Raw genomic sequence first — 25176 nt, forward strand, 5'->3', positions numbered from 1 at the left:
TCTGAACCCTGCATGGTTGTACTGTTTGGTCTAGAAGCATTTTGTAGACATCATAGGAGCATTTCACATAAAACTGAAAATATAATTCAGATGAGCAATAAACAGGACATTTCTAACATTTTTACACTTTCAAGTAGTTGAGTTCTTCCAAGCACTGGGTTTTGTAACAAATGTGTCTTACAGCAGTACAGGTTCATAGATTCCTTTAGCAGCAGAGGCCTCCTTTCAAAGGGCACGTGGTCTTTTTGGGTTGATCTCTTTACTGGCCTGTTCCTCCTCTTGCAGAGCTGCCCGGAAAGATTTCACTTTATCTTTAATGAAAAAGAGAGAATGAGTACTAATATGCCTGTGCTCAACACAGATCCTGAAACTAAGGCCTGATGCCCCACATACTGGCCCTAATGCAAAACAAAGAACACTCCTCCACAAAAAGAGCTGAAGATACAAACTACAAGAGGATTGAGATAAGCTTAAATTTAATACTTACCATACAAACAAATTGCTTAACAACTTAGTCCCTTCTTAGATGCCATCCCTGTGTCCTGGTTTAGGGCAATTTTGGGAGAAAAAACCTCTAAAGGGGTTTCCTCTAGAAAAGCAAATTGAAGCGGCCCCTCTCCCAACTGGTTTGGGAAAAACATTTCCTTGGAGAAAAGTGGAAAAAACTGTTTATTTAACAGGCAAAGCATTCACCAGCACAAAAAAACACTGAACAATATTAAACAATAAAACCTCTTGCCGCTCCAAAAGAGATGATACTCAGAAAGTACCCTTCATGGGCTGTAGCTCAGCTTACTCAGTCTCTTATCAGTCCCTCTGGCACTGGAAATGCCACAGGCCAGGCCAGGCCCTGGTGAGCCACAGGTGTGGGCTGCCAGTGCTGTTCTGGATGTTCAGTCCAGAGCAGGTTTAAACAGGTCCAAAGAAAAATAAAAACCCCAGTACAGGGAACTTCTCTGCCTCAGCTAGCTAGAAACTAACTAAAAGCAAAAGACAGCTCTGTCCTGCCATCTGTTCGTCCACAGACAACACAGGAGCAGGAACGTGGAGGAGTGAGTGCAGTTTTTCTTCTTCTCTCCCCTTCACTCTCAAAACCAATCTTAAAGGTGCAAAACTTATTTCTGGACTAAACAGACAAATGGGGAGATGAGCATCATAAAGTCACCCCAAGACACCCTGTCTCTTCTTAGGAAGAAATTCTTCCCTGTGAGGGTGGTGAGGCCCAGACACAGGTTGACCAGAGAACCTGTGGCTGCCCCATCCCTGAAAGTGTTCAAGGCCAGGTTGGACAGGGCTTGGAGCAACCTGGTCTAGTGGAAGATGTCCCTGCTCATGGCAGGGAGGGGAATGAGAAGATCTTTAAGGTCCCTTCCAACCTAAACCATTCTGTGATTCTATGATAACAACTTTTCTATGAATGTGAAAAGCATTTGTGATTAAATTTTGGAAGTAAACAGAAATGCATCAATCATTTTTTTTCATCATAGCTAGCACGAGAATAGGAGAAACCCTGGAAAATAAGTATGTCATCCTTTCCTATTTATATTCCTCCTCCACTCCTGTTCCACAGTAATATGCCCAAGAATGGGAAGAAGGAAACAAAACTGACAGCATAAAAAAGTCAGTCCCAAAGTGACAGGACTAAAAGCTGAAATATTCAGTGACCATTATGTTTCATGAGCATAACAGAAAAGTTACTGGGAGTAAGAAGCTTTAACAGATCTTCCCTCCTGTAAAGCTATATATGTTATATCATGCTATTTGTAAAGATGCAAGGATCTTTTAGATATCCTTTATCTCCAGTATCTTGTTTAAAAGCAGTATCTAATAAGTTATGGAAGAACAGGGAGTCACTTAAACTGTTTTTTTACTGCTGTTGTCTCCAATTGTCTTTCCCTGAAGAGGAAGCCATCATCCATAAGAAACAAAGGAATGTACATCAAATTCTTTGCTAAAGTATACTGGTATGAATACACCCATAAAAGCAAGCAGGCCACATCTGATTTGCTTGATGTATTCTAACTTACACCAGATACTCAGACTGAGTAAAATGTAAGATTTTATCTTATAAAGAGTTTTCTAACACAGATTTTAAAAATCCAAACTAAACCAGTATAGCATGTCTGCTGGAATGCAGATACATAGAGAAACTAAAATGAAAAATTAATCTCCATGAGGTACCAAGCTGACATGCTAAATTTAAAAGACAAATCAAAGAGTCATTTTTGGTAACTAAACATTATCTGCAGTTGGTTTTTCAACAAAGAGAGGCTGACAAAATTTTGACAGAAAGGCTGCTAAGGAAAAAAGTAGGCTAAAAACCATGCTACTCAGAACTCAACATTACTCTTAAGCACAGACTGAAAATCAGCAGCAGGTTTTCTTTTTTTTTCCCCTTTATTCTTTTGGAACAAAGGAAAAGAAAAAAACAACTCAAAGTTGCAGGATCAAGTTTATACTTCCTGAAGGTAAAGCAGACTCTTCCATTAAACTAGTATGGATTGAATACAGATGTGAACTTGTTCTTAAATAAATGTTCCTTTCTCAGAACATTACAGGACAGCATGAGGTGAAAAAAGACCCCAAAACATAACCACACCCTTTTTATCCCCTTTTTATTACTGCAAGTGTCCATGGCATATGAAAATGCACACAAAATTGATTAAAAGCAATCTACCTCTAAGTTCGGTCAGAATATCAATTTTTTGCTCTACAATTGCTTCAAGTTGGGTTGCATAACAATCCACATCATAGTCTACTTCTTCTGTCATCTCAAGAAGACCTTTTTCATGTTCCAGCCATCTAATAGATTCCTAAGTAAAAGTTAAAAAACCCTCAACTAAATACATTAACAAAGTTTCAATGCAAGTTTCAAGACAATTCATTAGCTGAATTATTCCTTTTCTCAAGATGATCACACTTTTACTGTCTAGTCACCTCACTATAATGTTTCAATCCTAAAATGAATCCTTATTCCTAATTTAGCAAAATTGTATGTTTTCTACATAGTTTCTGAACTCCAATGGTCATAACAGCAACAGACAAATCCCAGCTACCCCAGTTCTCTTCAAATTCAGAAAATTAGGTGGTTGTAAAACTAAGAAATTAAGAACTTTATTTCATGCATATGTGCCCTTAGGTAGGTATCAAACTTTGAAGCCAGATTTCATTTTTAAGTATGGGCTGGTTGCCACTGACAATAATCATAATCATTGTTGTGTCATTGCAGTCAAGGAGCCAAAATAATTCTGTCCATACTCAAAACCAGTTTTGCCAGAAACTGTATAAAATAAGAGCTAACTCTCCGGACAGATAATTGTACCGTAAAAGATGGTTAAAGCAGATCTATGCAAAGCTGTGATTAGACAAACTGATGTCCTTGGAAATGCTTTGATTAAAAATAAAGTAAGCAGATGACAGTTCTATGCATGCTGAGCCTGAAATACTGAAATTAAGTCTCCCTCTGTGCTCAGTAGTTCAAGTAATATTGAAAGCATAGTCCAAATACCATATAAGATTTGTTGGCTTTTTGGACAGATGGAGCTCTCACACTGGGATAGGATTTATGCCATCTAACGTAAGCTTAGATATCCAAGAAACAAAGGAAGATCAAGACGTCCAGAGTACAGTTAATTCAGTTAATCTACTTTAGAGATTTTTTTTTGTTAGGATGGGATGTTTTGTACCCCAAAATCAACAGCTTCCAGGTAAAAGCAGACAGAAGACAACTTGTGCATGTTACAGCTTGTATATTTTATATTCGTGCAACCCATCTTCACCCATGGCATAAACTAACAAGTAATGCTGCAAATGAAAGTCACTGAGACTCAGACACATTTCCTTCTAATGACTGCTGTGAGGAGCAGTAATATCCAGCATAAGGCCAGATGCACACACAGAGGCAGTAACATCTTAACCTAATGCAGTTTGTCTCTCCAGAAGCTGCAAGTATTAGGACACAGCTATGGCATATGGCATGACTTTCATACTTCTGCATGCTTTACTTCAGGGCTAATGTCTTAAAATAACTAAATATCTACATCTGTTGTAAAATGTGTTATTTAGCATCATTACTGTATTACATGAACACATATCAATATTCCACTGAGTTACATACCTAAATTGAGATGTGTTGTATGGGTTTGGCACGGCCTGGTTTTTGGTAGCAGGGAGGCCACAAAGATGTCTCCTGTGAGGAGCTGCTGGAAGCTTCCACCATGTCCAGCAGAGCCAATGTGTGATGGCTCTGAAGATGGACATGCTGCTGGCCAAAAGTGGGCCAATGAGAGGGATTGTTAATGCCTCTGCGATGACATATTTAAGAAGAAAATCAAAACAAAGTCACAGGGTTTTGCTCCTAGTGAGAGAAGAGGAGGAGGTGAGAATATGTGAAGGAAAACAAAATGGTGACACCAAGGTCAGTGGAGAAGGAGGGGGAAGAGGCGCTCCAGGCACTGGAGTCGAGATTCCTCTGCAGGCCATGGTGAAGACCATGGTGAAGCAGGTTGTGCCCCTGCAGCCCATGGGGATCCACGGGGCATGCAGAGATCCACTCACAGCCCTGGGCGGGAGGTGCCCATGCCAGAGAGGGTGGATGCCTGGAGAAGGCTGTGATCCAGTGGAAAACCTGGTGGAGAGAGGGAGCCCCTGCTTCCAGGCTGGAGCAGCCTGTCCTTGGAGGACTGCACCCCATGGAAAGAGAGACCCACATCGCAGCAGTTTTAGGAGGACTGTCTGCCTGTGGAGAGGAGTTCATATTGCAGCAGGTGCAGTATGACTGCTGTTCATGAGAGTGGACCCACACCAGAGAAGTTCATGGAGAACTGTCTCCTGTGGGAGGGACCCCACAGTCTCACAGGAGAAGGACTTCTCTCCCAGAGCAGCAGCAGAAAATCTTGGTGATGAACTGACCAAAACCCCAATGCCCTGTCTCCCTGCGTTGTTGGTGGGAAGGAAGGAGGGGATGAGGGGAAAACAGCATTTTAAGGGCTAATTTTACTTATCATATTCCTCCTCTGATTCTGTTAATAATAAAATTCACTTTCCAACTTAAGTTGAGCCTGGTTTGCCCTTGAAATATTTCTCCCAGTCCTTATCTCACTCATTAACTGTTTGTTAATTTTTTTCCCCTCCTCTGCCCAGCTGTGGCAGGGGAAGGTGAGCAAGCGACTCTCGTGGGTGCCTGGCATTGGGCCAGTCTCAAACCATGACATGTGTGTATTCCCTCTAGGTTTAATGTTTTGCTATTTTCTTGTAGCAGATGCTCCAAATGGACAGCCTGACTAAAGATTCTAACGTTATGAACCAAAACAATTCACATTTCCTTCTGACAACTAGTAACTCATACATATTAGAATTTATTTTGCAACTATAAAAGGTTCTGTGGTGCTGATCAGCATTACACTATGTGGTCAGTAGTCCTTTCAATGACCCTGACTAGTAGCAAATGAAAACTATGTATCTGCAAAAAGGAAGAAAACAGGCACCTAGAAATATATTTGTTTCTTCTGGATCTCAGTATCTCAGAGAAACATGTCACAGAAGGATATTTAAAGAAAATACTACGAGAGAGTATTGCTGTATTTTAGAGGGAGATGACCACACAGAAATGGTGCTGATAGGGACATTACTATATAGACACATTAGTATTAATTGCCAGCTTTGGCATTGGAATACTGGAATAGACTAGACAGTGAAATTGAAAATTTTGTGACCAATCTGAGTAAGCACCCTACAACTAGAAAGAAACAGTTACTAATGCTGGAAAAGGCCTAACGCAAAAAAAATATAGTAAATAGTTGAAATAGTAAAAAAAGAAAATAGCAACTTTTCTCACAATAAAGACAGTCTGTTGAGGAAATCTCTGAAAGCAGCAGAATGACCAGGTGATATCCTACATCTTCAAGAGTATGCACTTTTATTGGCAAAACCTGAATTCTACTATTAGGCTAAAACAAGGTAGGGTCCATATTTTACCTGGAAGACAGCCCTGTGGTCTTCTACTACTTGCTCTTCCATTTCCACCATTTGTGACACAGCTTCATGGAAAGTAAACAACTGTGGAGAAACTTCCTCTTCCTAAAAACATTAGTTAAACCTGTTAGACTCAAAAGAACTGCGGCTACACAAAATATATTGAATATAATCACAGATCATGAAAAGAAATATGCAGAAAGCAGAATCTGTCAAAAATAAAACTTAATACTTTCTAACAAGAAAATATCCAGAAATGAGTGGACAGAGCAATAAATTTAAACGGTTCAAAGAGTTAAATTTAATTCATATTCATAAAAAATTTCCAGCCACTAATCCTAATGGATACTGGAAAACAGAATATTCCCCATGAAAAAAAACCCAAGTTAAAATAGTGGGAGGAGGAATTAATAAGGGAAGAATGTTAATTTCTAGTAGGTTTTAATAAGAAAACTTGCTTTCTGTCAGGACTTTTTGTTGTGCCAATTTTCAAAAAAAAAGAACAGCACTTACATTCAATGCATTTCAAGAAAACAAAATCAAATTAACCCTTTGGAAAAAAAGTGTAATAAACGTAAAGTAAAAAAATCAAAAAATATGTTGTGATCAATACATTAGAAAAATGCACAACTCGGATTTACAAACTGGGACAAACAAGAGTTCTTTAAACATAAATAGTTAATCACAATAAAAGGGGAAAGTACTAGGTAGGCTGCAATTAATGTTTTAGCAAAACAGTATGGTTCCTTCTACCATGCTTTTAAAATCTTTTAAAAAACACATTGAAAAGCATAATTGAATTCCACATGAACAAGGAAAAAGTATGATATGAAAGGATATCTGGCTGTAAGGACTGTCCGGTGGGAAGCTCTAGGAATCACTAGCATGTTCTTATAAAATGAAGTCCAGGAAGAAGAGACAGCTATTAAAATGAGATATACAGCAAACAACATATAGAGGTGCTTGAAAAGGCAGAGAGTCTGGACAAAAATAATTTAGGGTAGTAAGGATTTTTCTTTTGTACCTTTCATCAGCATTTTCACAAATCAACTTGAACATTTAAGGAACCAGGACTAGAGTTGATAATCAGTAGTGAGGGAAAAAAAAATGCCCTTTATAAGGTGCCTCTCAATCCCAGCTCTCCATTCATGCAGCCCAAGGAGACATCCTGGGAACATGACGTGGCTTTCTCTCAAACATTGCTCTGGGGCTTCACTGCATGAAAATCAGGATGTTGGGAAGAGGAATGATGGGTAGCCAGATTTCTAAACACAGAGAAAGACAAACTTGCTCGAAACAGGGTTCCATGCAGGAAAAATAATGGTCAAACCACAGGAGTGTTAAATAAAATGCATGCATTTCCCAGGCTACTTCTAACTATCTAATACAAGATAAAACTATACTGGAAAAATGCACACCAAAATTGTGAGAGCCTAGAACAGACCCTGCCTAGATATTACAAGCCATATTCAGCAAGGAAGATAAGGAAAAGTAAAACATTCTCCTCTCACCATTCAGGAAACTTTTTTCCTTTTTGTGTATATAGGAACGAACATAATAGCATAAAGTGAAAGGTGAAAAGGCATGCTGTATCTACTAAATGGTATTGCTAACAGACTATAAATGCACATTACTCTGGATTTGTTTTGCCACTGTATTTATCACCGCTTTCCGTGCAATGCTGTAAACCACTCACATTTTGTTCGCAAAGCAGTTTGAGATCATCTCTCTGAGGTGAACTCCCCACACCCCACTGTGTCTCTAAGTCATCAATCTGATTGGGAGCATGGTGTATAACAGGTGAGATATCTCCTGCAACACTAGGATCAACCATCAACTCCTTCACCCTACATTCAGAAAATATTTAAATTGTAAATTAGTAACTTCCTGTTCAAAAGTCACAACCAAAAATAAAGCTCATTTATGCACAATTTATTTCATTTAATAAGGATGCTGATTTTAGCTTCACAAATTTAATGTACTTTCAGTGACAAAAAGATGTTAGTTCAACTCCTAAAAAGCACAGACTTTCAACTATTTGCAGGTGGATTGCAGTCCATCTTCTCACAAGAGGCATTTTTTGATTGAAATCTTAGTACTTATTAACTATTAAGAGGGCAAAAATGTCCAGACCCTCAATATTAACTCCTCAATAAGGAATATTATTTGAAAGAAAAGTTCATTCAGCATCTTAAACTTTACCATTGTTTTTTATCTGTGCACACAATTGTGCTTTAAAAATATTAGTCAATCAGTACCCTACTAGATGTTATAAGCAAATCCACTAAGAATTTTGAAGAAAATAATAACTTGCAGCCAACTATCTCAGAGAATGAATAGATCCTTTTATTAAAATAATTTAAAAGGTGAAAATATATTATTAAAATGTAAGGTTCTTGCAGCATGAAAATACTTTAAAGATTATAATGATTCTATCAAACAAGGCCCATTTAAAAGAACGCTTATGAAATAGACATCAAAATCTGCAAGTATAGCAAGTTTTAGAACAAATTCTTAATTTTTAATGGGAATTTCTTTTTGAAGTAGCACATATTTAATACAATGGAAACTATATTTCATTCATCTTTTGAATAATTAAAAGTTTTTACAATATATATGTATTAAAATGGGTTTCTTTCTAAATTATTTATATTCAAATTACCCTAAACACAGACTGATCAGATTTGGTCCGCTAAATGTATGAAGGAGACATAATTTCTTTTTTTTTTTTTTTTTTTAATGTATGAAGGAAACTAGCAAGCCTGGATACAAAATGCAGAATGTGGTCTTGTGAACAAAATAATAGAAAGATGATTGCAGATCATGCAGAACCATCACCTGACAAACAAAATAAAAACAAAGTATGTGTGACTCAAGGCAAGGCGACTAATGAAAGGTTTGTCTGTAAAATTGCATTGCCAAAAAGAAAATTATAAAACAAACATTCTGTATATAGAATTAAGTAGACCTTGTGATTGAAGGAGAAAAGTCATCATACTCATAGGAAGGAGAGAGATCAGAGCGACTGCCACTACCCTGAGAGAAGGGAATGTCTGAAAGACTAATTCCAAATTCCTTTACTCTGCAGCAGCAAATTAAAAGAAAATTATCTCAAACACAGTTAAAATAACTGTTTTGCATTCTTTAATAGTTTAACAAAATTATTTTTACATTAAAAAAGAAGACTGTTGACATATTTAAATCTTCTGCAAATGGTTACAGATCACTAACAAAATTGAACAATATCAGTGCTGGTAATTTGCAGGAGAGTATAATAGCAGTGTTTTCAGAAGTGTAACTCCAGATTTCAGATTTTGCAGATAATAAAATTTGCTCTACATTTAGTATTTCATTAAACTGATCCTTTTAACATATCAAACCACTACAGTGCCTTAAATTCTATACTGCACCAACTGACACTGCACAGACACTGGTGTTCAGCACTTGAAAACTACTTACTTGTCCTATGAAAACTATATATTGGTAGAAAAAATTAAAATATTACACAAAACATATGAAGCAACTTTACAGTGATAGGCATAAAAAATTAACTCTACCCTAGCCAAAACCAGCACAACCCCCTAACAACATATGAATTTAACAGCAAGGGGAAGAAACAGTTTCTGCACACCAATTTAGCATACTAGGAATAGGTATTTGTTTTTCAGTGTCCATTTCTGAAGTCACTTCAGCAATGCATATTCTATAAGGGATAGAAAGATACAACTAATTTTGATTAATGTGACACATCCTTCATTATGTTACTGTAAGCAGGGGACTAGATGCCCCCTTCTCACCAGGAAGGGAATCACATAGACTGGTTCAAGCCAGGTGGATTTGCTACTACCTTGATCTAAACAGAAAGACATTTGGATACCAAGAGGAACGGATGATAAGTTACCCTAGCAGCCCTTTGTGCCAAATTAATGACTGGCTGCAGGGAAGGGGCAGGGGAAGCAAAACAGGAGAAGATGTGGTTCTGCCCTATCTTTCACTGGGGCAAGCAGACCACAAGGTGGTAGCTTCTTCTGGCAAAATCAGGCTTTCTGATGGCCCAGAAACTTGTTTGCCTCCTTTGTTCTTTGCAGAAAAGTGGTTGGTGGGTCTCTGGGGTGCAATGTCTGATTGCAGGCATATGCAGGACCCAATCTCCCCAAACATTAATCATAGAACTGCTGCTGTGGAAGGCTCCTTTCACACTGACTGAAGAGACAAACACTTTCAGAGAGCAGTACAGGTCTCAAAGATGATGCATCAGGCTCTGGAGGCACTAACTTCTCCACTGATTATGTCACTGTTGGATTAGCTGACTGTATTTAGGGGTCTCAGATATTTGCCAGAAGTTGGGAAATATAAAATTTAGGCCACAGCAACTGCAGAATTTTCATAAGAATAAGCTAGTTGATATAGATCTATATATGATGTGATATATCATATATATAAAAGAAACATGCTGGCAACTGAATGCAATTCCACCAAGGCGATGAAAAATCACATTGCAGAAAGGTATTTCAGCTAACACCCCAGGGAATCATCATGAAAACTGCCTACCCCTAATGCAAGAGGTGATACATCCAGAGCAGGGACAAAACTAAAAGAGGCATCTCCTAGATTCCTTGCAATCCCCACTATATCAATTTCTGGATAATGGCTTAAATGTGGTTTCTATTGATTCTCTTGTAATGGTTGCAAAAAGGTACAAATTTAATTAAATGTGAGCCTGAATCAGTAATAAGTATTTTGAGTTAAATCTTATTAAGAAATGCAAGTACACTACAATTATTCAAGTAGTTAAAATAATTATACATTATGGAACAGTAATATTCCAAATATCAGCGACCAACAGCCAATAAAGCAATAACATTTTCCATACCTATTTGCATATCTCAATGTATTTAGTGTGTTTTCGCATGATGCTATCCCTGGAGAAATTGTAGCAATCTGGAGAAAACAAACCATGCATTAATAAATCACTTTGTACAGATGAAATGGTAGATAAATTTAAATTAATTTTTTATATCCACTTTGATTTGAGATTTTCTACAAAGAGTGTCTACTATGTACAACTGTCCTAATGTTGGAAATGATACAAAGTTTCAAATTTTTTTTGTAACTTTAGTCAGTCTTGTTCTCCTTTGCCCTGGGGGAAGAGAACTGAAGTTTCTTTTCAAAGGACTGTTTCATCACTCAAGGTGTGATTAGCTTAACATCCCAAGAAGACTGGGAGTAGCATAGAAGATACACAAAAGATAACAACCATTAACAACCATTATAATTATTAACGACCATAAACTCCAAACATCACCCCTGGCATGGTCAGAGACACCTGGTCCATAAAAGACTGATAAGAGAACCAAGGAATAAGGACTAAATTAGCATCAGAGCCGAAGAAATCCATAACTGATAAGAAACCAAATACTAAGAACTGTGAGACTTGGGACCAATGAACATTGAACCAATTAATTTCTCTGGGTTTTGACTGTATAAGTATGTGAAAAATCTAGTAAAGAGTAATGTGTCATTGAATGATTTTCTCTGCACACTCGGGCAATGTGTGGATGAAATTATTTCTGTTGCACATCCTGGCCAGAATAAATTAATGCCTTGATAATCTAACACTAAAAATGTGGGAAAGTTTTAGTTTTTCCCATAGTTTCAATGATACTAATAAAATGGCGTCTCAAGAAGAGACACGTCAAGTCAAATCTTCAATTTAATTTTTTCAACCATACCTGAAATATTAGAAATCAAAGAAATTTCAATTTCCCCCATTTCACAGTCTTCCTAAATAATATGTAAGTGAAAAACTCTAATTAAAAAAAAAAAAAAAAAGACTCCTCAAGGAGGGAAATATGCAACTCAGTAGAAAGTCAGTCTAATGTATCCTACAAACAATTACCAGATTATTGATCTATATATCTATATCTATCTATCTTTGTAGTCTGTTCAAGCAAATTGTATACTTCTTTGAGAAACCTATTTTGGCCAGTCTACAACTGTACTTAATAATACTAAAGATACACATGTTTATTGCTATAAGATTTATAATTTTTTTTCTGAACTGAATATTATCTGTAAATAATACTTAAGAGCTCACTTATTATGAAACCTAAGTGGTATGTAACAAAAGGTTAACCACAAGTAACACAGTAACAAGATGTGCAAGTAAAGCAAGCAAGGCAACAAATAAGAGATGACAAGTGAGATAACAAGTGCCATCAAAAGCAAGATTGCAAGTTTTAATGGAACTTGCAAACTGCAAAATTAGATAAAAACAAGTTAGATTGAAAAACAAGAAGCACCAAGCATGTGCTGAAGATAGAGGTAAAAAGTTCAAATGTGAGGAAGACTACAGAAGTCTTCATCAAAACACCATCAGGAGACTGACAACCACCACAGAAGGAACTGATGCATGCGTGGAAGTAACAAACTCTTGTAAAACCATGACACAGTTGTCACAGACACCTTTTGTGAAAAATCCTTTCTTTGGGATTTTTCCCCTTTCTGGGAAGCTGTGGCCTCGGCAACAAATGTAGGCAATGGTTATCTGCTGCTGTGGAATGCAACAGGTGCATCCGTGATTGGTCTCCTTTGAATGTTTGGATTTGCTGACCACTCACGGCAAAGCTGTTCTTGCTTTCTGCCTGGACACAGAACTTTGTTGTTGATTCTTTTTCTATTCTTAGCTTAGCAAGCTTCTGAGACTTTTTCTCTCTATTCCTATTAGCATAGTAATAATGTAATATATAGCATAAAATAATAAATCAAGCCTTCTGAACATGAGGTCAAGATTCTTGTCTCTCTCTTCGCCCTGAAAAACCCTTGCAAGCCCTGTAACACACAGCTTTATGCAAATATGAGTATGCTAATGATATGTTGTAGTTGTGATGTTGCACAGAAAGACTTTTAAAATGTAACTGAAGGCTAAAGAAGAATGAGTGAATTTTGTGGCAGAGACTTCCCCCTCACTTCCAGAGCTGAATAAACACCTGCTCTGTAGTCAGATGGCTACAGAGTTTTATTTTCTTGCCAAGTTTTGGGCATCAGTTTGGCAAGCCAGCCAGGAGAGAATTCTCTGCCCAGCTGCAAAGGTCTGCCAGAGCTCCCGACTCCCTTGGCAAGATCTAAGAATTTCTTGTAGGGACTCTGTGCTTCCCTGGCTCTCTGCAGGGGTAAACAAGGACCAACTGCAGGAAATTTAAGGTATTTGTTGATTATTTTGAATTTTCGTTTTGGTCTTGGTTAAGTAACTCCCATAAAACGTGTGTGACGACTCATGCAGGATGCTATATCATGGGCAAAATTCCTGACGTTGATACATAAGGGGTTAGAGTCCCCTGAAAGGAAGTCTGATGATTAAGTATTGGCCTATGACTTGGAATTTTGGGTTTGATTGTTGCATGTGTCATTTTGTGTCTTCTATATAAGACTAGTGTTTCTTGTCCATGTGTCTGTTAATAAGTTTTCATTTCTTGCCTGTGTGTCTGTCAAAAGGTTTTTGGTTTATTACACATTGTACTCTGTTACATTGTCTGTTGTGCAGATCAGGACAGCGTAGATTATGCAGGAGTAGACCATGTGATCTGTGAGAAACTATGCTCACTTTAAAATTTTAGAAGGTTTATTAAACCTTAACAAATATAACAAAGGACTAAATAAGGAAAAATTACAGCACTGAGAGTGTAGGACTAAATCGCCATGTGCTCGACCACAAAATGACTGCTCCACCTTTTATACTCCTGGTGCTGCATCAGGTAACCCTAACCCCTCCCAAAGTCCGTCAGTCAACTCTTCTTCGCTGTCCATTGGTGGAGATCACTTTCTTGAAACTTGATTGGAGGTCAGGTGTTGCCATGCCATGCCTCCTAGTAACAAGCCTGCTCTCCTCCCAAATGCCCTGACTACCCAGGCCATCCAGTGAAAACAATACAAGGAGAACAGGAAAGAGGGCTACGGGGAGAACATATCACAATAACATAACCATACATCAGTAAAACTTCTCTTAACCTACACATAGTATTCATCCCTTAATTGTGAGAGCCAGCCATTGCATTATCCATGTATAACAATTCTTTTGTGTTAATTGCTTGGCAGCATTGTAAAAACAAATACTGGTTCAGGTCGAAACTAAGATTCCCAATTTCTGGTCGGTGCAGTATCTGCAGAATAAGAGTAAAGAAAGGAATGCAAGTGATAATTTTTGCTGTAAAGTGTGGGTATCTGGATAGCATCAGGAATGGGTAGCACCGACAGTAAGGATATTGTCAAAAAGGGTCCATTGGGGTGTGTTTTGGCTCATTGGAAGGATTTAGGAGGGATACCTGTGTGGGAACTCAGCACATCATTCTTGATGTCCAGAGTTGCCGAGACAACCCTTGGGGGGCTCGGAAGTCCTGGAACGTTGCCAGAAGTGTTTGGTGGCTAGACTTTGATCCTGCACTGGACGCAACACCTGTATGAGGATGGGAGGATCACACAGGGATAAGTGGTGAAGGGATAGATTAATTATAGAGTGAAAACACAGGTTTTAGAATCTCGGTACAGGGGGGTTCTAGGAGACAAGATGGAGGAATTGGGGCGTGTCCTTTCCTTCTTCTTCTCCTTGTCATCCATCTTCGATGGTGATGGTGGCACTTTGAGATTGGTTCTTACTGAATATGCACTTGTCAATAAGGGTGAAAGGTATTGGGAGGAAAAGGTAAATGTCTTACACGTAGTTTTTGGTATAAAAATAAGCGGCTGCCCCGAGGGAGGTCAGTGTGCTCATGGCTGGCTTGCTGTGCGGACCTCTGTCAGGCCGGAAGAAAATATTGTAGATAAGAATTAATAAACAACACTGAAGAACTGAAAAACGTGAAGACTCCTTTCGTCCTTTGGAGCGCGGGCTGCCTCAAGGCCATCCAGAGCCTTACCAGGCCATCAGAACAGCCAAGACGGGACAATTGGCGTCCGCTGCGTGGGCTACTCCCACCAAGGGGGGGTATCAGCCCTGAAGAGCCGAGAGAGGGCAGCTCCTGACTTGGACGAATTCCCAGGAGAGCACTGATAACTCCTTGGGAGAGAAGCCAGAAAACGGCCGAGAGAGCCTGAAAAAAAACCAGCAGTCACTGAGAATTACATCTCTCAGCTTCTGCCGAAGAGGGTTCATAGCAGAACAGCCTGGACCGGAACCAGAAAGGCGCCTCTGGATCCATCTCCTGTGACCTGCTGGACGGAGATCGGGAGCCTTCGGACTGCTCTGACGACAGAGATTCCGTGAGAAGGTCAAAAATTAAGAACATGGGGAGCACACTCTCCCAAGAACAACTGGGAATTTTGTCCTCCTTACAAGGCGTGGCAGAAACATACACAGTCGGGATTCCAAAGAAGGAGCTTAAAGAGCTTCTATTTTGGGTGAGACTCAATTACCCGTTTTCAGAGATGCGTCTGTTGTTTGAAGTGGGGTTTTGGCAAGAAATTAATAGGCATCTTTATCATTTAGCCACGAAAAAAGACAAGACAGCCTTGAAATTGCTGTCTCCGGCAAGAATTATGTTAGAAGGTATCTCAGTGCAGTCAAAAAGACTGGAAAGGCAACAAGCTGTTGCGGGTCCCTCAGAGGCAGTGGGAGAAGAGCAAGGCTCGAGACAGAGATTGGCTCTGGCCCCAGCTGGCCAGGGGGAAGGGGCTCTCGAGGAACGGGAGCAGGGAGCAATATCATTGCCTCCAATCCCACCACCCAGAAAGCCCAAGAGATCCCTAAAACGCCCTGAAACCCCAGAGAGTACGGGGACTTCAGGCTCCGACTCAGGCTCAGAAGATAATATCCTACTTCCGGAAGAGTCGAGGTTTTCTCCTCATGAGCCAGAGGGAGTAGGGATGGGAAAAGGGGCGGAGTCCGAAGGAGGGGTCCGAGGGGGAGAGAAGGGGTCGGGGGAAGCGCGTTCTCGGGTCGAGCACAGCGGCGCGGCGGTGCAGGCTGGCGGGGGGGGGCGCGCGTGAGGAGGTGATGGGAGACACAGGTTCTGGGGCGGCTTTTGCGAGCGCAGCACCTGGAGCGGCGGCTGCCTCAGCCGGCACAGTGCCAAAGACGCGCACGAGGGGCAAGGCTCACGGGACTCCGGGAGAGGGGTCTCAGACCGGCGTGGCAGCATCAGACACGGGCAGCGAATTGGGAGAGGCTGCACAGCCCCAATCGGCTACCGTAGGGAGACGCAGGGGACGCGTGGTTGTGACGTCAGACCCGGAAGTCGGGACGCGGAGATCGGCTCGTATCACAGAGCGTGCCCGGGTGCCAGCAGGGGGCGGGCTGCGTGCACCAGTGGGAGGCGTGGATACTGCGTCAGAGGAGGAGAGAGAGTCAGGGACAGATCGTAGGGAGGAAACTTCAGAGGTGGAACGGGAGGGAGAGAGTGACGTCAGCTCAGGAGAGACGGGGGGCGGTTCCGAAAGCACGCATGCGCGGAAAGCAGAGCGCGGTCGTAGGCAGGTCCGGTCCCCTGTGACGTCTCGGGCGAAGAGGGGCCGTGCTCGGGGTTCCACATCCCGGGGCTCCACCCCCTCTCCAGTCCCGGTGCCTTCAGTCCAAACCCTTGGGGCCCAAGCCTCTTCCCTCCAAGGGAGACGTTCATGTATTCAAGCTCCATTGTCAGCTGAATCAAAAGCCATGCAGACTCGGTCTCAAACAAAATTGCAGACACGGCAGTCTGCCGAATGAGGGGCAGTCGAGTTCATGCTGTCATCCAAGCTGTTCAGTCCGGTGACAGCGCCACCTCGTGGGGGGATGACCGAAGTGCCCGACATGCCGGATCTGTTTGGTGGAGCCACAGCGCCAACTCGTGGCGAGACTTCAACAATGCAGCGATTTTTTCCAACAACATATAGAAAGAAAAGTACATCTAAGAAAACAATGACAACGCAACAAATGGATTATCCTTCGACTTCGGGATTTCACAAAGACGAAGAAAATTTAGATGAAGCACAGCAACAAGCAGAGGACATCATACGGATTACAGCATCGGAAGGTGTTCCGGCGTGGATGCTGTCAGCAGCGGAAGCGGCAAAAAGCTTCTTGCATTCTTTGGATACAGTCAAAAAGATATATCAACAGGATTCTCAAGTTTCCTTTTCGGATTTAGGAGCAAGGCCAAAAACCTCAAAGCAAAGAATGAGGTACAACGAATCACCGATGACCTTCACGACTCCACTGTTCATGCAGATACCGATGGAGTCTCCAGAGGAGGAATTTCAACAGCCGGTGAAGACGATGGACTGGAAGCGCATCAGAGAAGCATTGGCAAAAGACAAGCATTTATTTCCGGGTTCAGGGGATCTGACAATGCCGGTGATGTACGACGCCCAGGGTCAAAATCCGAGATGGGAAAGGATGGGTCACGAAACACTCTAAGACTTAGGGAAGGCAGCTCAAACTTTTGGGCTGGATTCACAATATTTCAAACAACTATTAAGGGGGACATTTGCTATGTACGACCTTATGCCATATGATATTCGAAGCATTGTGGCAATGATTCTCACTGACACACAGAGTCTCGTCTGGGAAAAAATATGGAGAAAGTATCTTTCAGAGTTGCGAAATAGATATCAAGGTGGGCCAAATGCAAATCTCACAGAAGCACAGTTAGCAGGACATCCTCCGGATGACAACTCAGGGGAACAAGCAGTGCGGCTTCCACGAAGAGTGTTAAATGACATCAAAGAGGCAGCGCGAATGGCAATCATGCAGATTACGCCAGCAGGAACTCAGGATGTTCCGTTCTCTTGCATCAGGCAAGGTCCCGCACAACCATACATGTCGTTCATCAATCGACTCACACAAGCCGTGGATCGACAGGTGACGATTGAAGAAGCGAAGAGGCCTCTCTTGGAGAGCTTAGCTTTCGGCAATGCCAATCCGGATTGTCAACGGGTCATTAGTGCCATGCCAGGACGGCCATCCTTGGCAGAGATGGTGGAGGCATGCAGCAAGGTGGGGACACCTCAGCATGTCGCATCGATTGTGAAAAACGAGTTAAGAGAGGAATGGGAAGAACAGATAAAGGGACACTCAGAGAGACAATCGGAAGACAAGGCATTGGAAAAGATGCTGGAAAAAATACTTCTTCAACAGAACGAGAACACAAACAAAGTTCTTGCAACAATGCAGAAGAGGAGCAATCCCCCAGGAGGACAGTGTTACAAATGTGGGGCGTTTGGACACATGAGAAAGAATTGTCCACAGACACATACACCAGCGCCAGCGCAAAAAGTGGAAAGGCCAATTTGTGCGCGGTGCAGAAGAGGAAGACACTCTGCGAAAGAATGTTATTCTCAGACAGACGTGGAAGGAAATCCTTTACCGTATCCCGGAAATGGAATAAGGAGTGCGGGAAATGGCCAGCGCGCTGAGACACAAGTGATGGCGGTGACACAAGAGCAGACAGGACAATCATCAGTGAGGGACAAGCAGACGCCCTCAGCAAAACCCTCAGTCGATTCCATAGCGACCCAGACCTCCTCCCACCAGGGGCACAGTGTGCATTGGCAGCTTCTAAATTAGTATGCTTTCTAGATGAAAATCATGCAGAGATACCAACGGGTATCCGCAGAGATTCATACAAAAAGCAAGATTTCTTGATAGTTGGACTAGACAAATGCAGCATCCTTGGACTCATTGTTTATCCTACAGTTGTTTCTGCAGACAAGAATACAGAATTGATGGTTCTGTCAAGAGCACTTCGTCCACCATTGACTGTGCCGGAAAATACTGTGGTTGCGAGAGCTTTCGCCTTGCCGCCACACGCCATTGGAGAAGTCATGTCAATCTTCAATGAAGAAGGGTTTCCTATGAAGGAGCATGTTGATATACATACTACATGGGTGAAGCACATAGGTCGAGATCGACCCACACTCACGTGCCAATTGACATGTGGAGACAGGACCATAGCAATCAGAGGCATGCTCGACACAGGGGCGGATGTCACAGTAATATCGTACATCTTTTGGCCACGCAATTGGAGCTTGGTCGCGCCCTTGGGTTCTCTCTCAGGCATAGGGGGAGCTTCTCTGTGTCTGCAGAGCGAGAATTCCGTCGTTGTCACGGGACCAGGAGACAAGACGGCGATCATTCGTCCTTTTGTCGTCCAGTGCCGGATTTCTCCCGGCTGATTTATTGCCGGAGATAGCCTTGGACAGCCCGCGCTTCAAAGGACGAGAAGAGGCTTCAGGTTTTCTCTCGATCTTCAGTATTTATTAGTTGTTTATCTAAAAGATTTTCTCTCGGCCCGACTGAGGTCTGCACAGCATGTCAGCCATGAGCACACTGAGAACCCCCAGGGCGGTCACCTATCTTTATACTCAAAGTTACGTATACAATATTTACCTTTTCCCTCCAATACTTGTCACCCTTATTGATCAGTGCACTTCTAGTAATAACCAATCCCAAAGTGCCAACATCACCACAGAAGATGGAGGCGAAGGAGAAGAAGAAGAAGGACAGGACACGCCCCAATTCCTCCATCTTACTTCTCTAAACCCCCCTGTACAGAAATCCTAAACCCTGTGTTTTACACTCTAATTAACTTATCCCTTCACCATTTACCCCAGTGAAATCCTCCCATCCTCATACAGGTGTCGTCTCCCTTGCAGGATCAAAGTCCAGCCACCAGACACTTCTGGCAACGTTCCAGGACTCCCGAGTCCCCCAAGGGTGGTCTCGGCCTCTCTGCACATCAGTCCTGAGGTGCTGAGATCCCACAGTCCAGAAGCCGATCACAGTCTGGGGTTGAGACCTTTTGGCAAAATGAGGCGCGAAGATCGAGGTGGATTTTTAGTAGGGGTCACTGCGGCACTCGCCACATTGAAGCTGACATGGAAAACAGACGATCCAGTTTGGGTGGATCAGTGGCCCCTTGAGTGGAAAAAGTTGAGTGCTTTGAAAAACCTGGTCCAAGAACAATTGCAGAAGGGACACATCAAGCCAACAGACAGTCCTTGGAACTCTCCCGTGTTTGTCATCAAGAAAAAGCTTTCAGGCAAATGGAGGCTGTTACATGACCTCAGGAAGATCAATGAAGTCATAGAAGACATGGGACCGCTTCAATTGGGACTTCCATCTGTCTCGATGATTCCCAGAGATTGGCCGCTTGTGGTCATTGACCTCAAGGATTGTTTCTTCAGTATTCCGCTCCATCCAGATGATGCTCCGAGATTTGCCTTTTCAGTTCCAAGTATCAACAAGGAAACGCCTCTGCAGCAGTACCATTGGGTGGTCCTTCCTCAAGGACTCAAAAATTCTCCGACGATCTGTCAATGGTACGTGGCACGAGCTTTGGCACCAGCGCGGAAGAAGTTTCTGAAGGTGAAGATCATTCATTACATGGATGATTTGCTCATTGCAGCATCAACACAACAGGAGCTGCAAGAAGCTCGTTACTGTGTGATCGCAGAAGTGCAAAAGGCAGGTCTGGAACTCAGCATTTCAAAGATTCAAGAGGTTGCGCCTTGGAAATATCTAGGGTGGAAGATTTCAGAGAAAACAATAAAACCTCAGAAAATGGAGGTCAGCACAAAGATCAGCAATTTACATGATTTACAACAGCTTTTGGGAGAGATCAGCTGGATGAGGCCGGTTTTGGGAATCACAAACAGCGACATTCCAGCGTTGCTCAATCTTTTGAGAGGAGACACAGACATTAGATCTCCCAGGACACTCACGCAAGAAGCGAAGAAAGAGTTGGAGAAAGTCACAGACGCGATACAGAAAAGGCAGGCACATTGATTTGTTGCAACATTGCCTTTTCAGTTGACAGTGCTGGGGAAGAAAACACAGTTCCATGGTTTGATCTTCCAATGGGATGAATCACAAAAAGACTCTCTAATAATCATAGAGTGGGTTTTTCTACCATACAGGCCTTCAAAGACGATTCTCACAGATTTAGAGATGGCAGCACAAATCATCATAAAGGCGAGAACGAGGTTGCTGACAATGGCAGGACGGGAATTCTCAATCATCAGATTACCTCTGAAGAAAGACTATTTCCATTGGGCGATGCAACAATCGAAAGACTTGTTAATCGCGTTGTTAGCTTTTCCAGGAATTTGCACAATCCATTTTCCACAGCATAGAATACTGCAATCACAAATATGTTACAGAGTGAAACCAAGAATAAGTGAAGAACCTTTGGACGGGATCACAGTGTTCACTGATGGCTCAGGGAAGACACACAAGTCGGTGATCACGTGGAGGAACTCAACGACAGGGGATTGGGATTCAGATGTAAAGACAGTTCAGGGCTCTCCACAAATCGTGGAGTTGGCAGCCGTTGTCCAAGCGTTTCAGTTGTTCGAACAACCTCTAAATCTGGTCATGGATTCCGCATATGTTGCGGGTGTGGTCAAACGATTGGAAGGTTCGCTCTTGAAAGAAGTCAGTAATGGGGTTTTGTACGCATATCTGGCGAGCTTGAAAACGTTGCTAGAGAGCAGGGAAAGAGAATATTTTATCACACACATTAGAGCGCATACAACGCTTCCGGGGTTTTTAGCGGAAGGGAATGCTCTGGCAGACAGGTTGACAATGCCCATTTCGCAAACACTTCCGGACATTTTTGAGCAAGCAAGATTAAGTCATGCGTTCTTTCATCAGAATGCACAGGCGCTGATAGAATCCTTTCGTCTCACAAAGAGTCAGGCGAGGGAGATCATTAGTGCTTGTCCAGACTGTCAGCTTGTGCAGCCACCTTCTTCTACAGGAGCAGTCAATCCGCAGGGGCTGCAAAGTCTTCAATTGTGGCAAGCTGATATCACAAAGTATCCATCCTTTGGAAGGCTCAAAAATGTTCATGTTTCTGTAGATACATTCTCAGGGGCGATCTTTGCTTCAGCACATGCAGGGGAAACAGCAGACCATGCTTGCCGACATTTTCTGCAAGCATTCGCATCATTAGGTGTGCCTCAGGAGATAAAAACAGACAATGGTCCAACATATACAGGCAGGGTGCTTGACAGATTCCTGAAAAGATGGGGTGTCAAACATACATTTGGTATTCCACATTCACCCACAGGTCAGGCAATCATTGAAAGAACACGTCACACCCTGAAATCCCTTCTGGACAGACAAAGAAGGGGTGAGCCAGAGGCAACACCTCACATGAAATTAAATAAGGTGTTGTATGTGTTGAATTTCCTTAATAGTTCATCCTTAGAACCTAATCCACCAATCGTGAGGCATTTTTTAAACAGCACACAGGCAAAGCTAAGGGAAAATCCTTTAGTTTTGATCAGAAACCCAGAGACAGGACAAATAGAGGGCCCTTTCAAACTAATCACTTGGGGCAAGGGTTTCGCTTGTGTTTCCACAGATTGTGGTCTGAAGTAGGTGTCAGCGCGACACGTGAAGCCATTTCGAAAGCGAGAGCAGGAGAACGCTGATCCGAGAAACAAAGAGACGAGTACTCAGACAGAAGTCGAGGCTCAGACTGCAGAAGATGACTCAGAAGAGAAATAGAAAGAACTAAAAGACTTTGGGGATTTTTCCTTTGGGGTCTTGAGTGAAAACATTACAATGATTTTGCACGAGAGTGAAGTCATGAGCTTCACGATGTTCATGTGCATCATTCTTTCATTCATTGCAATAAGCAATGGGGCAAATTTACCCATTGATCAACCGAAACAAAATGTATGGGAGGCTTTAGCTCAAGCAGCGAATTTGGATAGTATTTGTCTGACACATTCGAGGCCAGGGAGACCATTTTCAGCATGCATGGTTGGATTGCCAGTGGACGAATGGCCAATTCCAGGGCACTCCGCAGTTAGCATCTCGCAGGTCATTAAAGATCCTGTGAAGGAGTGGTGTGCTTGGACACATCTTCTTCCTGTGGCTTCTACAGAACCTCAAGAATTGGAGATTTTTGGGTCCATGACAATGGAACTCTGCATGCAGTTTGAAACTCCAAATGTCACAAAGGCAAACAAAACTATCGATGTAACTCCCAATCATGAATTCTATAAAAATGCATCAGCTTGGTGTAAATACACAGAGAAAACTGCCAGAGGGTCAATCCAAGTCCCAGTGCAATTGCCACGGGGTTAGTTTCTAATTTGCGGGGAGAGAATTTGGCACGGCATTCCTGCTAATGCCAGGGGAGGTCCATGCAGCATTGGGAAAATTTCAATGTTGTCACCAGATTTGAAATCGCTAAGAGAGAAAAGGCGCAAAGAAAAAAGATCATTGCAACATTATGCGGCAGATTGCAATGACGAAATATATACTTGGGACAAGGCAATGAGAATTGCTACAGCAATCTTCTCACCTCAAGCAGCATCGGGGGTGGCCTTGACTCAACTCGACCACATGGGTTGTTGGTTGAGCAAACATGCTCAATCTGTGTCTGTTGCATTGAGTGACATGTTAAAAGACATCAGTAGTGTAAGACAGGCGACTCTTTAAAACAGAGCGGCGATCGATTATCTGTTGCTCGCTCATGGACATGGGTGTGAAGAATTTGAAGGGATGTGCTGCATGAATCTCTCAGACCATTCAAGATCAATTCATGAAAGTATTCAGAAAATAAAAGACAGCATAAATAAACTTGTCGAGATCACAGGATCTTGGATCGATGATCTGGTAGGATTTTTTGATCTCTCTCCCATATGGAGAGGAATTTTAAAGATAGTATTATATGTCTTATAATTCTCTTAGTCCTCATGCTTGTTATCCCATGCATCTTTTAATGTATAAGGCGTGTCATAAGTCAGGTAGCAAAAGAAGTGTTTTTAGTGCAAACAGAAGGGGGAGATGTGGGAACTCAGTACATCTTTCCTGATGTCCAGAGTTGCCGAGACAACCCTTGGGGGGCTCGGAAGTCCTGGAACGTTGCCAGAAGTGTTTGGTGGCTAGACTTTGATCCTGCACTGGACGCAACACCTGTATGAGGATGGGAGGATCACACGGGGATAAGTGGTGAAGGGATAGATTAATTATAGAGTGAAAACACAGGTTTTAGAATCTCGGTACAGGGGGGTTCTAGGAGACAAGATGGAGGAATTAGGGCATGTCCCATCCTTCTTCTTCTTCTTCTTGTCATCCATCTCTGATGGTGATGGTGACACTTTGAGATTGGTTCTTACTGAATGTGCACTTGTCAATAAGGGTGAAAGGTATTGGGAGGAAAAGGTAAATATCTTACACGTAGTTTTTGGTATAAAAATAAGCGGCCGCCCCGAGGGAGGTCAGTGTGCTCATGACTGGCTTGCTGTGCGGACCTCTGTCAGGCCGGGAGAAAATATTGTAGATAAGAATTAATAAACAACACTGAAGAATTGAAAAACCTGAAGACTCCTTTCGTCCTTTGGAGCGCGGGCTGCCTCAAGGCTATCCAGAGCCTTACCAGGCCATCAGAACAGCCGAGACGGGACATACCTGGAGGTATAAAAGTGATTTGATGAGGTATTGAATATGTTTTTGACATTGAGAATGAAACCAGAGTGGCAAAGAAGATGTGGTAATAATTTACCCCCACAAGATCCATTAGTTTTGGCCCTAGAAAAGAATGGAGGTAAAAGAAAAATGAGGTGGTGTTCTTCTGCATGTAATATAGGTCAGAGATGTCTAAACTGAGATGTGGAGAAGAAGATAGTGAGATTGATCTTTTAGAATTGCAACCTAATCTCCTCAGGACAGTCTCCGGGGCCCCTCAATTATCATCTAGTGATAGTAGATTAGAAAGTGAGAAAGGAGATTACTCAGGTGATCCAGATGAGGGAAGGAGCCCAGGGACTCCAGTAATGGCTCCCACTAGAAGCAAGACTAAAATCCCACAGGAGCCATAGTGGCAGCTTTAGAGCAACATCAAAGAGGATTATGTGATCAGGGATGAGGCAGAGGTAAAGGTAGAAATAGTAGAGGTGACTCAAATGAATCCCAAGAGAGGTTAGGCCCAAATCAGTGTGCTCACTGTAAGGAAGAAGGGCATTGGAAATGCCAGTGCCCAGATTTACTGAACACTGCACAGGAAGATGTTGTTGCAGCAACAGTTAACAGTGCGTGACGAGGACTGGCAGATCTTTCCCTAGCAGACCCGCTGGTTAAGATACAGCTAGGGAATGATAAAGAAGTTGAATTCTTAATAGATACAGGGGCTACATTTTCAGTTTTAATTCAAGCTTTAATGCCTAAAAGTGAAAAACATATCCAGGTAATAGGAGCCACAGGCCAACCAGAGAATG

General features: G+C 42.2%; 1 pseudogene; it reads right to left on the bottom strand.

The window, feature by feature from the left end:
- Positions 1-225: 225 nt before the first annotated feature.
- Positions 226-25176, bottom strand: part of LOC134431451 (kinesin-like protein KIF2A) — a 233922-nt pseudogene continuing 208971 nt past the window's right edge.

This window comes from Melospiza melodia, chromosome W (genome assembly GCF_035770615.1).
Source record: "Melospiza melodia melodia isolate bMelMel2 chromosome W, bMelMel2.pri, whole genome shotgun sequence".
NCBI classification, from domain to species: domain Eukaryota; kingdom Metazoa; phylum Chordata; class Aves; order Passeriformes; family Passerellidae; genus Melospiza; species Melospiza melodia.